Genomic DNA, 7,406 nt, shown 5'->3' on the forward strand with positions numbered 1-7,406 from the left:
CCATTCATCTTGTGTGCACCAACAGAAGCACTTTCCAGATTCTGTCTCTTCTTTCTCCTTGATAACAATCCTTTGCAGATCTTTAACTCAAATATGTTTCTTAGAACTAAGCCAGGGAGAATTTTTATAACAGGCTCAGGTTAGAGTTACCTATCTTTGTGTGTGTTTATGTGTATTTTAAAAAATGATCATTATTCTGTTTTTAAAAATTGCTTTACCTGGGACCAGCATTTGATACAATGGTTATGTCACTGGACTTCTGTGTAGTCAGCTGTGGTTCAAGTCCCAGACCCGGTGGCTTAGACTCATGCTCGGTGTGTGTGCGTGCACGCCCAAAATCCTGAGAGGAGAATGGAGAAGTCCTCCCCATCAGATGATGATTTCTTGCTTTCTGTCTCTCTGTCTCTCCAGATAGTGTACACTCCTTATAGCAAAAAAGTCTCTTTTAAAAAAATTGCTTTACCTTTGAATGGGCACATATATATTTTTCTAAGTTTTAGATTTTTTGAGGAATTTAAAAATTATTAATATAATAATCACATATATTTATAGGGTACAATGTGATTTTTCAGTGAAAGAGTACAATGTATAGTGGCTAAATCAGGGTAAAACTAGTATCTCAAACATTTGTCATTATATTGTATTAAGAATATTCAAAATCCTCTCTTTTACTCTAAGATACAGTAATTGGCTGTTTACCATATTCTCTGCATTACATTTGATAACAATAGAAATGATTCCTCTTATCTACCTACAATTTCATTTCTGTTCATCAGCATCTTATATAAACTCCCCCCTCCTCCAGCCTCTGTTAATTATTCATCTTTCAACTTCAGATGTCACAATATATATCTTAAAGAGTTATTTATTTAATTTTATTTCTTCTTGTTATTTAATTTGACCTAGGAGAGACAGAGAAAAAGAGAGAGAGGGAAAGTGAGAAAGCAAGCCACCAGATCTGGGATTTGAATTGGGATCACCATGTGGAGTACAATGCTTCAGCCACCACACTACCGACTGGCCCTGATCACAATATACATCTTAACTCTGTGGTCAAAAATAGTTACGATCTGGGACCAGTAGCTGCCACAATGGCTATGTTGCTGGACTCTCATGTAGTAGAGTGCAGTTCGAGTCCCAGACCTGGTGGCTTAAACTCAAGCTAGGTGCATGTGTGTGCGTGCCCAAGATCCCAAGAGGAGAATGGAGGAGAAGGGATTGTAGTGTGACCATCCTCACTTGGGGGGTGATTTCTCACTTTCTGTCTCTCTCTGTCTTTCTGGCAAGTGCACACGCCCCATAGCAAAAACCTCTCAAAAAAAAAATTAAGATCTAATGATGATATACTGCTCCTTTAAAAAATGAAAAGAGAGTGGATAAATTCTCTCATCACAAAAACGATAGCCATGGGAAGAAATGTATTTGTTAATTAGCAAGATTTAGTCATTCCACAATGTATTTATACTTCAAATCTTCCTGTTGTATGTGATAAATAATACAATGTTGGGGCCAGCAGGTAGCATGGTGGTTAAGGGCACTGGACTCCCACATGGCTGACTTTGGTTCTAGTCCTGGACCTGGCAGCTTGCTTTCTCACTTTCTTTCTCTTTCTCTTGCTCTGTCCTGGTCAAATTTAAATGAGTAAATGAATAAGTAAGTAAATAAATAAATAAATAAATAAACTAGATAAAATAATTAATTTAAAAAATACAGCATTATCTGTCAATTAAAAATAGTTAAGATAAAACATCTTAAAGGAATTTTCTGAGTTATACAAGTAATAAAATAAAGATAATTAAATGCAATCCTTTCTCCTCTTTTATTTCTCCTTTCCAGATTTTAGGCACACATGCATAAGTGCCTAAAATGTCAAATTTTGTTATTATGACTATTATTTCCATTATCTAGGAAGATAGATTAATGTATAAGATCTACCTAAAGAATATATTGGGTTGTCAGAAAAGTCATGACTCACTTTTTTGCATAGAAAAACAGAAAAATACAACACGACTTTTCCGGCAACTTATGGACAATAAGGAATAAATGATACATAACTGATGTGAAGCACGAAGCCAGGGACTGCTCAGCATACAGAAGCTTTGGCTCGGAATGTTTCCTTGAGGAGCAAGGTCTTAACATGAGTCCTTACGCGTGTGATAGACAAGGGCTGTCAGCACAGCAGGCGGCAGGATATGTGACTCTGCTTAACTTCCAAAGGGGAGAAGTTGGTCTACCTAGAAATTTAGTTCAACCAAGAAAAGTACATGAAGCTTAATTGTAAGACATAGGACATAGTTCTGTTTTCTTTCTAGTACTGGGCAAGACAAGGTTGATAAAGTGCACTTTAATTCCATAAATCAGCTAGAAAAATTTAGAATTGTTCTGTGGGTTAAGAGATGCTTCTGACTGGCTGGATGTTTTTAGCCTTCTGAAATCATGATTACAGTAAGATGATTTGTTCCCTGCGAAGAACAGGCTGAAACAGGAGGCGGGCTGAAACAGTCCAAGAACTAATGGCAATTGTACCAAATTGAAGTGCCTCAGTTGTTTCTTAAAACAAAAACAACTGATATTAAAATGAATCACCCTAAATTCTCTTGCATTGGTGACATTCTGAGCTTCCAAGAATAGGGTATTATAATACTTTAGGCCCTTTGGAATCTGGTTATATGCAGGTGGAAGAACTGACAAGGCCTGGCACAAAGAACAAAGCGTACACTGTCTTTTTTTGCCAAGTATATACACTGCATCCTTGGCTTCATCAGCCTTTCTGCCTCCTATTCCTTCTTCCTCCCTCTTTCTCATGTAATTACTCTCATCCTGAGAAAATGAAAGACTCTGGAAACCCATTATGTGTTCCTGCCTTTGGGACCAATATCAAGCACAGAGCAATATGTATGCAAAGGAAGCTTCTCCTCCTAGATTGGAAGAAAGGTAGATTTAAAAGAAAACTGACATGATGGTCTAACTTCTACCTGTAGGTCTGATGAGGTAATATCATATAGTAAGTATATTGCTCTCTAAATATCCTGGGTTTTTTTTTTTTTTTTGAATGAATGATGTCATAAAACATGGCTCCAGTAAGAATACAGTCTGGGAAGTATATCTGTAGTTAATAAAGGTGGTAATAGCATGAAATTGTGTGTTTGTGATCTTACTTGGTGACAGAAAAAGGAACTTACTTAAATTTATTAAGAAGTTTGGGTAAATGAGTTACACATGTATTTCACACCTGAAACTGTACAGTGTTGTGGTTAACAGCGTGATTTTAGAAGCAGACAGAAGTGGGTTTATATCCTGGTATCATGACTTAACAGCCACACAGGCTTAAGCAACATAGACTCTACCTTAGTCTATTTCCTTATCTATATAAAGTATTTAATAAAACCCACCTCAAGGACTTGTTTTAGGATTATGTGAAATAATGTGATAAACTTTGGCAAATAGATAAATATAAATAAACAGGTAGTTGTTATCTTTTTTTTTTTTTTTTTTTGAGAGGTTTTTGCTCTGGGGGCTTGCACTCTTCAGAAAGAGAGAGAGAGACAGAGACAGAAAGCGAGAAATCACCCCCCAGAAGGGATGCCCCACTGCAATCCCTTCTCCTCCATTCTCCTCTTGGGATCTTGGGCATGCACATACACGTATGCAGTTGAGTTTAAGCTACCAGGTCTGGGACTCGAACCTCGGCCAACTACATGGAAATCCAGTGACATAGCCATTACGCCAACTGCTGGCCCCAGTATACTACCTATTTTTAAACAACCAGGATAATTAACATGAATTTTATGCAAAAGCTATTATTTATTTAAACGATTTAGTACATACATTGAGATCTCGGAATGCTTCATAATCATCCTTGGAAACATAGTGACTGTTGTGTTTTGCTAGTACCAGATGCAGAATTCAGAGTGACCGAATCCTTTTGCTACAAGTATTTATGTCAATATGCAGAACATACAGGGTTTAAATAGGGCAGGGCATAAAAGAACCAGAATGATTTGGGAAAAGACATTCTGTCTCTTTGGAAATAACACAGATCAGTTGTCTTCCTTGGGCTCTGATCCAGAAGTGCTGAAAACTGACAAAACCAAGGTGGAGTGAGGTCGAACACAGGCACTAAAGTAAGGTACTTGAGACTGCTCACACATATCCAGGTGGAGCAAGGCTCTCCAGAAAGATATTGATTGATTTTCCATCTCTTTTGGATGACTCTTTAAAGTGGGTTGTGCAACTATGCTTATTTATAAAAGGGAGGCAGTGCTGGGTAACAGCAGCAGAGCAGTTGGTGTCGAAGCCTTCTATGCCTGTTCTTTTACCCCCTACTTCTTTGTGTCTTAGTCTCTTTGAAAGATAGGAATCGTGGAGACACCACCTTCCTAGTGTTATTTTGAAGATGTGTGTCATTTTAGTCCTGTTGGTGTCTTGCTGATTGTGCAGATGGATTTGGACAGGAATGGTGAAAACCTAAAGGAAAGTGTAAGAAACAAAAGCAAGACAATAGCTCCTTCCCTGGGATAAAAACACTCTAGTAAAATGAAATAAGTATACTGTTTCATTACATTGTTAAATTAAAAATGCTAATCCCTTTTAATGGGATTGGCCTGGGCCTCTTCAGGTAGGCAGTGAATGTGGTCAGGAGGTGTTTTGCACTTTTCCAGCAGCCTCCACCTTGGATACTTGGGCCAGTGGTAGGACACACTGAGTATCTAAATTGACATTTTATGTAGAAAAAGTGAAAAATTCCCAGGTTACACCACCAGATCATACCTTAGAGCTATTGAAGGAAAAGAGGGAGAAAAACATCTCTCTAATTTTAGGGTTAATTACACTCACATTTTTCTTCATTTAAATCTGGTTTTTAATTCATTGATTCAGAGTTGATCTTTAACATCATCATTTTACTCTTTCAGAGTTAAATGGTTTGGCTTGAACTGAAATATGTAGAAATAACATTAAAATTTGAAATTCCTTGCTTTTGGTATAAAATGAATGCCTCTATTGAAAAAATTCACTTCATATCGTTATTACCTTTCTGTGTTGTGATGCCTTGGCTTTATATAGTAATTGCAGTGACGAAGATGATAATGAAATTGGCTGACACTAATATCATACTTCCCCTTTTGATATGCCTGACTTTTTTCTAGTAATTTCATATAACTCTGGTAATAATTCCCTGGATGACCAGGAATTCTCTCTCTCTCTCTTTTTAAATTGCCAAAGGGTATGTGTGTGTGCTCTCCAGAGAGAAACAGAAAGATAGAGAACTCCTCTACTGGATATGGTCACACTACAATCCCTTCTCCATTTCTCCATCCAACTGGGGTTTTGGGAATGTACACACATGCATCCTGTGTGTTGTTCAAGCTAATGGGGCTGGGCTTGTACTGTGGTTGACCATGTGGAACCTGGCTGTTTTAATCACTAGGCTACTAGGCCATAACACTAGCCCATGGACCAGGATATTTCTTTTTTTTTTTGGAGAGATTTTCACTGTAGGGCGCGTGCGCTCGCCAGACAGACAGAGAGAGACATAGAGACAGAAAGCGAGAAATCACCCCCCAGGGGGGATGGTCACGCCGCAATCCCTTCTCCTCCATTCTCCTCTCGGGATCTTGGGCACGCACGCACACGTGCCCGGCGTGAGTTTTAAGCCACCGGGGCCGGGACACGAACCGCGGTCGACTACGTGGGAGTCCAGCGACATAGCCATTACGCTAACTGCTGGTTCCCGGACCAGGATATTTCTATCTATTAAATAATTTTGCTTTCTACTTAAGCTAGTCTTTTAGTGCATGTTTTCCTTTCAACATCATAACCTATTTGGCACCTCACTACCAGTTGTAAGTATTTTCAGATTTTCACAATGAATGGAAAATGAACACTTTTGGAAATTATACTTCATTTCATGAGCTATGAAGAGCATACCATTGAAAATATTATTTCAGCCTAGAACAATTGTGACTTGAGAAAGTTAGAATTTCAAAGTTGTTTGATTCCTTTATGTAGTGCAGCAGTTAATCACTCATTTTCTGTTCTCTGTAGTCAGTTGGCCTGAGTTAAAATATCCATTCTTCCTTTTATTAGCTTAAAAATTAATGTAAAGCTAATTCGTTAGCTTTCTGGGCTTAGTGTTCTCCTATATAAAATGGGAATAAATGGTACTCACCCCATATGATTGTTGAGAAGATTAAATCAATTTCTATTTGCAAAGCGGTGTTTTAGAATAAGCAAATATGAACTTCTGAGAGTCATTGCCAGCATATTGCCAGGAAGCCTGTTCCAAGGACGTGGAGGCTCTACCTGCAGTGGTTGAACATGAAACTTTGACAGCTGTCACTTGGTAGCTCCTACAAACTTTCGCAGAACAGGTTGTTTAACCTGCAATGTGCTCCCCTCCTAAAGTGGAGAGAGTGATTGAATCTCCTTCATATAGTGGTTGTGAGGATTAAATGAGATAATATGCATAAAAACTGTGGTGAGTCACAAATATCACTCACATCCCATCCATATGGGCAGGGAGCATGTCATGTCTTAGTTTTGATTTTAACTTATAGTTTGACTGAGCAAACCCCTCTGATTAGAAGGAAAAATGAATTAGACATCTACATTGCTTTTTTTATTTTACTTTATTTCAAGTTCTTTTATATAGTCAATCACATCATTTAGTTTGCAAAGTGAATATTCCAACATGTTTTTATTTCTCCCCAGTCCAGTTGATAATAGTATAAAGTTATCTTCAACAGATAATACCCTATTTTTTTGTCCCATTAATGCTTTGCCTCTCCATTTTTCTTTTTAATGTCCTTCCTCAAACTCTGTTCCTTCACCCATGTTCTTTTCACACTATATCTGGTATTCACACCATTTACTGTGTTTCTATATCCTTTAGTCATTAAGTTTTGGTCACAGAGTCTGGAAACTCAGTGTATGTTAAGTGCGGACATACAGTGTCTCTCCTTCATAGCCTGGCTTGCTTCACTCAGCAGTAAATCTTCCATATTCATCCACTTTCTGTCAAAAGCCAGGGTCTTGTTTTTTTATTTTTTTATTTTTTTAAATTTTTTATGGCTGAGTAGTATTCCATAGAGTATATGTGCCACACTTTTTCAATCCATTCATCTTTTGTGGGCATTTGGGTTGGTTCCATGTCTTAGCAATTGTGGAAAATGCCACAATGAATATTGATGTGCAAGTACTTTTCTGATTAAGAATTTTTCTGTCCTTTGGGTAGATACCAAGGAGTGGGATTGTTGGGTCATATGGAAGTTCTATTCATAGATTTTTGAGGAATTTCCAAATTGTTCTCCACAGTGGCTGGACCAATTTACATTCCCACCAGCAGTGTAAGAGAGTTCCCCTTTCACCACACCCCTGCTAGCACTTACCTTTTTTTTTTTTTTTTT

The 7,406-nt window shown here is 37.8% G+C and overlaps 1 long non-coding RNA gene across 3 annotated transcripts in view; it reads left to right on the forward strand.

Moving 5' to 3' along the window:
* Positions 1 to 7,406, forward strand: part of LOC102491838 (uncharacterized) — a 279,406-nt gene that overhangs the window by 104,172 nt on the left and 167,828 nt on the right. The window lies entirely within an intron of this gene.

This window comes from Tupaia chinensis, unplaced genomic scaffold (assembly GCF_000334495.1).
Source record: "Tupaia chinensis unplaced genomic scaffold, TupChi_1.0 Scaffold000232_3, whole genome shotgun sequence".
Lineage (NCBI taxonomy): Eukaryota > Metazoa > Chordata > Mammalia > Scandentia > Tupaiidae > Tupaia > Tupaia belangeri.